The 10721-nt window shown below is 42.1% G+C and overlaps 1 protein-coding gene across 1 annotated transcript in view; it reads right to left on the bottom strand.

Annotated features, from left to right (window-relative positions):
* Positions 1-5705, bottom strand: part of INTS9 (integrator complex subunit 9) — an 85787-nt gene extending 80082 nt beyond the window's left edge. Inside the window, exon 1 of the mRNA XM_009319715.1 lies at positions 5701-5705. The gene's annotated coding sequence lies outside the window, so the exon portion shown is untranslated. The remainder of the gene's footprint in view (positions 1-5700) is intronic.
* Positions 5706-10721: the final 5016 nt, after the last annotated feature.

Below are 10721 nucleotides of genomic sequence, written 5' to 3'. Positions count from 1 at the left end.
GCCCCCGAGGGGGCTGCCCCGGCCCGGCCCGGCCCGGCCCGACCCGGCGGTAGCTTGGCCGGGGCAGGCGGAGGGAGGAGGGAGGCTCCTATGGAGCTCGGTGCGCCGTGGGGATCGCGCCCGGCATCGAGCCCCCTCGCCGGGGCTCTGCCGGGGAGCTCTGCCCTGGCTGGGGGGGCTGAGGGGCCGCCGTGGGTGTGCGAGGGCTCCGGGGGCTTCTTTCTAGGGGAGCCCCGGTGCTTTGTGCCTGTGGAGGTGTGGGGGGAACGGGGGCCACGGGTGCCCCAAAATCCCGCTGGATCCCAGGGCTGGGAGGCGACGAGGGCGAGATCTGTTGCAGCTCCCGGGGCTTTGAGAGAGGGTTTTCGGGGAGAGCAAAGGCCTGAATCTGAAGGGTGTCTTGTTGCTGGAGAGTTTAACGTGGGAACGGGTGGGGGAGGAGGAGGAGGACCCGGAGGGAAGTCATTCCCAAAATGTGCGAGGAGAGCTTGGGAGGGGTGTCATAGGCTTGTTTATTTTGTACTGCTTGGGAAGAGATGGGGGGAAATGCTTTTGCATCCGTGCCTGGGATCTTTTTTCGGAAGAACAGTGTGTTTGACCCCAGGACCGGTTGGGGGAAGTGGCGAGGACGCTGAACTGTTTTCCTGTGGTTCGGGGTTAAAACAAAACAAGAGGCGAGTGTTCTGAGGTGCAACACACAGGCAAGACAGACCGAGCCGAGTTCTTCAACCTCAGTTTTGTCTGATGGGTTTTTTCCTAGTTGTTCTAGGAGTGTCTCTTGGTATGTTTGCGGAGCACTTCTTCGGAAAGCGTTTTTCTTTGCGATAGGTCTGAAAAAGCCTTGGTCGTCTGTGCTGTTTTTCCCACTCCTTTCGTGTTAGGGATGAAAAAAATGCTTTTTTTGGGGGTGGAGAGGGAAGAAGGAAGAGGAAATGAAGATTGTAAGCATGTTTGCTGTTTGTGGAGTCGGGTGTATCTCAGTTTGTTCCCCTGCTCAAGTAACACGGGGAGTACAGATAAGTGGCTTTTAAGTACAAAATGTGTATGAACAAAAGCTGGAAAGATTTAAACTTTGTAGGGAGGAAAGCGTTAAAGTGATGGCCAGGGCACGCGTTTGCGAGCACTGTCGGAGCAGATCTGATAGACACCAGCTACGTGCCCCTGCTTCAAACTAATGGGGATGGAAGAAAAGGAAACTGGTGGGAAAAAAAAAAATACAATTTGCATGAATGATACCATGTAAAATGTATCGGAGAGAGGGATTGTGCTCTGCAGACGATTTGTGGGCTGGCAAAACCCTGAAGTGCCTGCTTGCGTCCCGTGATATGACTAGCTCATTTCTGCAGGGCTCATCAGGTACAGACTCTGCTTCCTTCCTGGGATGGTGCAGCTGGCATTTGATTTCCTCCGTGGATGGGAGAGGAGGAGTCCTGTGCAGTTTTTTTCCCCGAGATGATTGCATTTTCTTTGGCCTTGCTGTACCCTGCCTCATTAGTAGGAACTGCATCTATATTTATTTACCATTATACCATGTCCCTTGGGATGTCGGGTGTAGTTTGGAGTAGGTATATATGGATTTATCACTCTTAACATTTTTTTTTCTCCCATCACACTAGGACCAAATCCGTCAACAGCAGAGAAGAAACTTAATTTATTTCTGTGTTTTGCATCTCCCTTTTTGCCGTTTCTCTTCCGAATTGCTAAGAAAACATCTCCGCGATGCGGATGGGGGAGGGAAATAGGGGAGAAGTGAGAAGGGGATGGAGTATGTTATCTGTGCAGGGATGCATTTGTTATCTGCATATTCTAGGAGCACCAGGCTCTGTGAAAGAGCAGGGCTTGATACTGCATCTGAAAACTGGGGTTTGGGAACGCTCTTTTCCCGTATGTGAAGATTCTTCTTTAGTCCCACGACAGCCACAACTTTTTCTGTGTGGTTGACAGAATTGTCTGACGAGCCTGGGCATGAGGCTAGGAACAAGGAACTTGTGTTCTACTCAGCGATGTCTGTTCTTCCTCCTATCGTTCCTTTAGCACCAGTGCAAGCACCAGAACAAGCATCAGCATTTTTACTCCTGTGTCATCCACCTCTGTTCGGAGCAGGTCTAGACGACATTGTGGTATGCAGACTGCCAGCTGTGTTGTAGGAATGCTACCATAGGTGAAACTGCAGCATTTTTAAAGAGTGGTAAGGAAATCTTGAAGAAAATCCTGTGTGGATGAGGCCTGCTTATCTCTCTAACTACTTTACTGAGCAGTCTTGAGCAATTCCTTTCTATTTGTTGACCTTTCTAGAAAACGTGCATCTCTAGCATTGCGATTCTGATAATGCCACAGAATTAGTAACCAGTGTCAGCTGCAGAAGGCTTACTTCTAAGGCAGTTTCTGTGTGGGTCTTACTGGTCTCTTTCAAAAGGATATTAAAAGTTCACAGCTGTCCAGTGTTTTGAAAATTAAATCATTATGAAGTGTTTATAGTGATAATCCATAAGTTCATGGAAGTGTTTGGTATGGTTTTTCATCGGTGTCTGGAGCGGGGAAGACGGTGGGGTTCTGACATTCATTTTTTAAACTAATTTTATTTTTAATAAAATGAATTTTTAATAAGCATGAATTTCAAGAATTGTTCTATCATTAACTTTTGGGACTGCCCTTTTTTTTGTTGTATGTCAGTGGGGCGGTGGTGAAATTTGGGTCTTTAGGATATGAAGTTTGGGCGGGGAATTGGAAGAATTAATGAAACTGAAACATGAGAAAGGAAGAACGCTGTACTGTCCCTTTCATAACGGGATCTCAGAAGATGTTTGGTTGTGTATGTTAGAAAATAAACCAATTTGCATGAAATGACAGCACATTTTAATCTAAAGAAAGCAACTTGTGGTTTACAGTGATTTCTGTGCGGAGCTTTTAGGGACACTACAGAATTACACATTACAGTGTTGGGATCTGTGGCAAATGTTTTTCATCTTCTGCAAAGTTTAGGATTTCAAATCAAACACTTGGAGGGATGCTGTCAGCTTAAGAATCCTGCTGCAAAAAATCCATGCCTTCGTTTCTCCTATCGGTAACTTTATGCAGCTTTGACACTTCTTCTAAAGTCACTGAAGTCGATTTCGCTTTATACTGATTTTAATGGGGTGGGCATTGGATTCTGCATACATGTCCTCGTGGGATTGGGCTTTAATTATACCTATGCTGATAATACCATCTTGTGGGTTATCAATGAAGTGAGACCAATGTCATGATTATAGTGGGATTTTTAGGAGATAATGAGGAGAATTTGAATTTTTTTGGGTATAACTCATATCCCTAAAGCTGGTTTTATACATAAGAGTAGTAATAAACTGTATTTTAGCATTCTAATATTCCTGTATTGACTAAAGCTCCCTTCTGACGTATAAAATTAGGATGGCTGGGTAGCAAAGCATACTAAGAGTTCATATTTGAACAGTCAGTCATGCAAACGGATTGTATGTTAGCTATGAATGCAATTTCCAGTGTTAATGCTAAAGATAAGTGTTTTGACAAATGCTTTTAATTTGGGGAACAATACAAGCAAGGATAACAGGATATGAAAAGCAAGTGCTATTTTTCATTTCACAAGTGGCAAACCAAGGTGTAGAGGGATTAACTTGCCCAGGTTCCTACGTGGAGTCTGCGGCAGAACTAGTAATCAGTCTGTGATCTCAGGGGTTTGTCAGGGCTTTAATCAGAGGTTTTCTTCCTCCCTTCATTAATTGGCTAATTTCCGCATTCTGTAAATAACGTCTAGAGATGATTTTTCTTTCCTCCAGTTTCAAACTTTACGGCCTGAAGTTTTTTCATTTTCGGTCGAGCCTTGAAAACACAGGGCTGGAAAGCTTCGTCTGAACAGCACCTCCCTGACATATGATACTATCTTGAAACAGCCTCTGACAAGTGAACCCTCTCATTGAAATCATGTGAGGAATTTTATTACTCAACTCTGAAGATCTTCTGGGGGAAAGGAGGTTGCAAACTATTAACTATGTGGTCTTCATTGCAAGTTGGCACATAAAATGTTCTTATGTATTTGAGGCAGTCATGTGGTCCACAGAAAGAAGTAGAGAATCGTCTCTAGTTGCTGGCCAACTGAAAATTTCATCTTGTAACTGTGAGAAGCACATTTATTTTTGTGTAGTGCCTCCTAAAAAGAGTTATATTTGCTTGAAGTCTGGTCTTTCTTTAAACATGGTATTGTTTGATTTCCTCCCCCTCTTCTCCCACACGGCTAGGCGCTTATACAGGGTTAGCCCGTGACCATAAAAGCATGTGGAGAAGCTTTTATGATAGATAACCTTAAGAAGGATATTGTGTTTGGGATGCTTCTTTTCTTTGCTGTTGCAGTCGGGTTTACCAAAAGCTCGTTGTTCATGCAGGCCTTCCTGCGTAATACGCTGCTGAGCAAAGTGCTCGTTTCACAGTTATGAAACTGCTGCTATCGCAATTACTGCATCGTAAAGCCTAACCTAATCAGAAGTGATCGATTTCTGGCCATAACTTGTGTGGTGTGCTAGTGGAGTACGGCTCTGATGTTTAATATTTGATTCGTTATGGCCGAGCCACTGTCCTTCTATGATAAAGTAATACGTTGTACCTTGGTTTGTAAATCTTTACATGCTTTACGGAGGTATCAGTATTTTACAAATAGAGAAACTGAGGCAGAAGGGCCAAGTGACTCACTCAAGGTCACATATTGAGTCAGTGGCAGTTGAACATGGCTGTCTCTTCCCCATCTATATTGCACTTTTACTGTGATATATTAATATGTATTGACCGTATAAGGAATTTATTGGCTGGTCATCTAATGTGCTCGATAAGAATACCTAAGTCAATGAGATTTTTTTTTACAGTGATGGGAGGATTTCCCATGTTCCATTGACTTCTGTGGTTTGACACTTGTCATCCTTATTTATTCAGTTAATTTTATTGCTTTTAAATCCATTAGATTCCCCTCCCCATCAGACCAAGAGCACTACAGGGGTAAACTTTCTCACAAGACTGTAAGGGATGCCCTTTTTTCTTGTATAGCCTTTCTTCTGCTTCGTTTAATAGGAGTTTTTCAGTGTTGGACTCCAAATCTATCTCAGGAATGCACATGCATGTTTGTTATTGTTTTGATTCAGCACCGTGTTAATGTAGACACCAAAAGGTTGAACAATTACTGTTTTGATGCACTTTTTAAAGAACTAAAAAATAGTCCATGACTGGTTATTCTACCCGTCTGTGTGCAGATTTCCCTTTCCCAGTTCTTAATCAAAGCTGCATACAGAGTCTGAAGGTAAAGACTACTCTTAAAACTGGGAACTGCTGTAGAGCAGTGCTTCTGACAAAGTGTATTTTGCTTTATCTTTCCTGTGCAGCCAACCAGAAGGTATGGAAGGTCAATTAACTCTTTCTCCTACAGAATTCCTCTATGAATGTTTACTTCATCATTTCACGTTGGTTTCAGTGCAGTTACGAGCCCGAAACTTATTACTAGGCATGGCCCTTCATCAGGTTGTGTGTATGTATACACCAAAATGACTTCTGTAGTATGGCTTGACAGAGACCTAACTTTGTGCATATGTCCACGGTATGTTGGTGAGCACTTCTTCCAATCGCTAATTGCCCGATGGGTGGAGTGTTGTTTCCAGATCTACTGAAGATTTTCTTGCAGCCTGAAGAAACAAATTTTATTACCTGCTTCATGCAGGGAGGTGGCATTCTTTTGTTCCCCAAACATATAAGATGTCTATTTAGGCTATATTAAATTTAATGTGAACCCCATTCACTGCTGTGGTGGTAGATGAGGTCTTAATATTGGGCTGAGGAAGTTATTTACAAGCCAGGCATACAAAATACATTAATTATGTTTGGCTCTAAATACCCCCAGCTGGATCTCACTTGCCCTGAATTCTTGGCATTGGTTTTTTCCCCACTTCTGAGTTAAGAAGCCTTATTTTCTTTTCATATTCTTAAAAAAAAAAAAAAAATACTGAATTTTAAGTTCACAAGTAAAACGGCTCCTACTGCTGAAACAATACTGTAGGCTACTCTTTCAGTGAGCCTTGTGAACAGCCGGTTTTATTCTGATAAGCCTATGCCCTATCAATTGGGAAGTGTAGCATATAGTCATTTCCTGCATTTTGAGCTGCCCATTTCTTATGAGCTCTGAAGTAAGCACTGAATCTGCTTTTTGTTCTTCCAGTGGTACTGTAATACTAATGGAAGCAGAAAGCATTTAGTTAGTTCATAAAATACAAGTGCTGGTTGTACTTGGATATTTATTCTGACCTTTATTTTGGACAGTTTCTCTGCCATGATCAGATTCTCTGATTACAATGTCAGCTTTCACTAGAAATCTCTTTGTGATTTAACTGGCAGGGTTTCGGAGTTCGCGCAACTGGGTATGCAGCAGCTCTGACATGTAAGTAGTACTCAAATGTTGTATAGGAAAGTTCTTCCTGGCAATGAGGTTGTGCTGGGCTCTTGTTTCTAGGCTCTGCCGTAGGTCTTACTTTATGACCCAGGGCAAACTTCGTGACTTGCCTGTGTTCCAGTGTGTAATATGAAAATAATCCTTTCAGGGCTGTTGAGATGCTTTCACGTTCGTAAAGTATTTGAAGATTCTTGGCTGGATGGTAGTGCATGCTGCTGCTCTCGGTAGTATAAACATGAATGCTGTAAGTGTATTTACACAGAATAAGAACTAGTTATTTAAACTAATACTGATTTTTTTTTCATGCTGCAGATGGGAGAGGTAAGTGTTGATCACAGTTTTCTCAACTAAGTTGTATTATGCATGGTTTCCAGACAACGTAGTCGGTTGTTCTCTGACTGTTTGCGTTTCATGGGGGCTCCATCTGTTTGATGGAGCGGTGCTGTTCAGTGATAAGTACGTCAGTCTAAGAAAGAGGGAACTTACTGAACTTGAAACTTATTCCTCCCTCTTTAATTTCCTCATCCACAGAAGCGGAATGATGTTAACATACTGGAGATTCATAAAATTTAAGGCGAGAACAGACAATTAAATCGCCTTGTCTGATATGTTTTATACGCTTTGTATCACAAGCTTTAAATTTTAATCATTTACTCTGAAACTGAGACCAGTAACTGATGTTTGGCTAAAAACAATCTGAAAGCTTTCCAGCCTTGAGTGTCCATCATTGATAGTTTCAGACTCATCACTTTGCGTGGTAGTTTGTGCCATCTCACTGTTAAAAACAAGCGGCTGGTTTCTAATTTGAATTTGTCTAAGTTCTGCCGCTGGTTCTTGTTACGACTTTTCCTGACAAGATTAGAGCCCTTTAGTATCCAGTACTTTCTTGCCATGGAGGTACTTATACTCTGTAATCAAGTTACTCGATTGATAAGGAAACAGAGTTGAGCTTTTAAGTCTCACTCTGAGGCATTTTCTCCAGCGCTCAGATCATCCGGTGATTCTTCACGGTCTCCGTTTATTTTTAACATTGTGGAAACCAAAAACGGTGAATGTTCCAGCCTGTGTCTGATCCATACTGAATACCGAGGTGCGATGGCCCTTTTTGGTCTGCACCCACTTAAAAGGTTCGCAGTAGCCCTTTTGCATAGGGAAATCCTGTTTGTGAGCCTCACTGCTCCGACACTGAGAGTCTTTCTAGTAAAGTCTGCCATTTAGTAGTTACGGTCTGCACTTCTTAGGTTATAAATTTGCCTTTGTATTCAGATGCGTTTTGCTTTCCTGAGCTAAGTTAAGGTTGGTATTCAGACTTCTTTCTTTTGCTGTCCTTTCCTCATAATAATGTACTGTTCCTATAGTCCTAGTGGCAGTCACAGATTTTTATCTGCAGTGATAAAAATGTTGAACTGCATCAGACCTTAAATTTAGTGACAAAAAAATTAGCATGATGCAATCCCAGGAAGTAGATTAAGAACTGGCTAACTGACAGCTCTCAGAAAGTACCAGTCGATATGGAGCAGCCGATGTGGATTTCCACTAGAACCAAAGTACGCTCTGTGCGCATACTTTCTTCTGTTCGACTACATTTGTAATCTTAAAGAACAAAGTCCTTTATCAAGACATTTGCCGTTAAAACATGCTGACTGGCACTACCGATGTCCCTGTTCTCTAATTCTTTACTGGGAAAATATATTATTTTTTTTTTCCCGTTGGTTTGCCTGGATTGATACCCAGCTGACTGCCTTACAGCTCTCTAGATTTGCTCCATCCCCTTTTTGAGCATGAGCATCATATGAACATCCACCTCGCCTGGGGTTTTGCCCTCATTTTCTAGAGGGTCCCTCCTTAAAAAAAAAAAAAAAAAAATGCCCTACAAGACTGCAAAAAGCCCGCTTCGGTGCATGTTTTGTAGGCTGATTTCAAATGTTTCACTCTTAATGGATTTGCTGAAAATCGTCTTTTATTGCTGATGAATTAGAAGGTGCTTTGTGTGATGAAAGCGCGTTGCCCCAGTCTAACGGAGAACTGTTCACAGTAATCCTGGTTCTCCTTTCCACTAGAAAGTTAGTTTTAAAAAATTTATTATTATCATATTACTTTTTTTGTGTGTGTTGAATCTTGCACGTTGGTTAGTAAGAGGAACATCCCAAGACCTTTTGTTCCTGGATGTATAAAACTGCAATGGTTTTGGGGCGGCCATGGTGCATCTGCTGGCAGATTGCATAGCACCGTGGAAGTGAAGACCTTTCTAACCTTTGCAAGCGGCTACTTCTGAAGACACTTGTGAATTATCCTTCTGTTCATTTCATGGGCATAATTCTGATAAATATTGATGTCACTCCTCTGTCACACTCAAGTAAATTCTGGTTTATTCATAGCAAGGTGCCTTCTTACTTTTTGTTAAAAACGCAGCTGCCTTCACTTGCTGGCTGTTCCCTTGAATTTCCTTTTTCCTGTCCCAAACTGATTTAGCTTTTACTCCCTCCATGTTGCAGCTGTAATCAGCAGTGCACACGAATGTCTTTGTAGGAGAGGCAGTATTTTTGCCGTTGCTTTTTAGGACACTGTGTAATAATGGGATCTTGAAACCAAACCTCATTTAAATACCACTGTCAGTAAGAAGTGTGTTGTGTTTTGGGTTTGTTGGTTTGTTTTTTTTCTTTTAAGATAGGCGTTTGAAAGGACTTGCTCCATGAGAAAGTCCCTGTTTTGGAACCTGTGAATTCCAGGCAGATAAAATGCAAAGAGGTCAGGCGAGTATCTGAAGTTTGGGATGTCTGCATCCTTTCTGGCTATCGAGTGGGAAACCTGCCATAGCGATAGGAAAGATTTGGAAGGCGGAAGAAAGGGAAGAGGACTGAGGCACAGGATCCAGAGGCTGGGAAAGATACTGTAAAAGAAGGTATGCCATTTCTACTGCTTGCAGTCTGAGGTGTGGCACTGTGGAAGTCTAAGGCAAGTAATAGAGACTCAAACATGTGTGCTGTTTTGTTGGACATAAATATTTCTTTAATGCAAGCCTGTGAGCTCAGCCAGCGGCTTTCCTGCCTCCTAGCTAAATCGGTATCTGATTTTTCTGTTCCTCTGCTGTCTTCTTGCGGGAGTTGTTTACTGTCTGAAATTGTTTCCATATGGCTGCAATGTAGAGCTTGATTACATTAAACGTGGCGCTTTCCTGTGGCATTGCAGTGCTATGGAAAGATCATCCCTCTTTCTCCCCTTCCAACCTCCCCTTCCTCCCTAAAACCTTGTTTTTGGAACGTGTGACTTGTCTAGGTATTATCTTCCCCCCTGCTGAGGCTTGTAGAACTGGAAAACTGGGATCCAGTTCTTTCTTGGGTCTTTGTATTTGATTGCTTAGGTGGGTTACATTTGCGTATAAATCGCTGATAAAATACTTAAGATGAAGATAAGAGTGACAGCGGTTGCAGTTTGAGAGCATTACTGGAGCTGGGGCCCCAATGTGTTAAGAACTGAACAAGTACGCAGACAAGAGATAGTCTCTACTTCCAAAGAGCTTACTGCCCATCAGGACAGTCCATTTAGATTGTGTTTGTTTACACTGATGATCAATTTAAATACTGCTCCAAGAAGGTGTTAAAATTCCTGTACTTGGATGCTTCAGGATGCTAGAGGGCCAGATTCACCACTTATCTGGAGCCTGGAAGCTATGTCTAGTTTGCGGAAACCAGATCCGTTTAATAGCAAATGGATGCATCTGTATCTTTGATAAGAATAAAAGCTGATTGTTGGCTAAGTTAGCTAATAAAACCAGCAGTGAAGCATCTCTACCCTCTCTTTGCAATTACACTCTCTTTTATAAACTTGAGTTTATAACCTGGATTCAAAATTTGGGGTTTGTTAAAAATGTTTTCTATTTATATAGGTTAAAATATATAAATACTTTTTCTTAAGCCTAAGTCATCTGATGTAATGCCTACATTTCTTGTAATGTATTTAAACAGAACCTAGGCAATGTATTTTTACTGCCAGTATCTTAAATAAACTCAAACCAGTGAAGTGATGGTAGTCACTCTTCGCTGAGCACGTGGAACCAGAATCTGAAGTGATGGTAGTCATCCTTTGCTGAGCACATGGAACCAGAATCTGATGAAGTAGTAAACCAGCTTTTGACAGAAGTAGCCTCCTCTGCATGCGCATAGAGAATATTTTCTTCATTTCTGTATATTCACATAGTTCAGATCACAGACTATTTAATTCAAAACTGAGAAACCATTTGGGAGCTGTAAATGCAGAAATGCTTGTTTTCCTCGCCTAACGT

Source organism: Pygoscelis adeliae, unplaced genomic scaffold, assembly GCF_000699105.1.
Source record: "Pygoscelis adeliae isolate BGI_AS28 unplaced genomic scaffold, ASM69910v1 Scaffold121, whole genome shotgun sequence".
NCBI classification, from domain to species: domain Eukaryota; kingdom Metazoa; phylum Chordata; class Aves; order Sphenisciformes; family Spheniscidae; genus Pygoscelis; species Pygoscelis adeliae.
The sequence above is the reverse complement of the archived record's forward strand: the minus strand, read 5'-3'. Positions and strand labels throughout refer to the sequence as shown.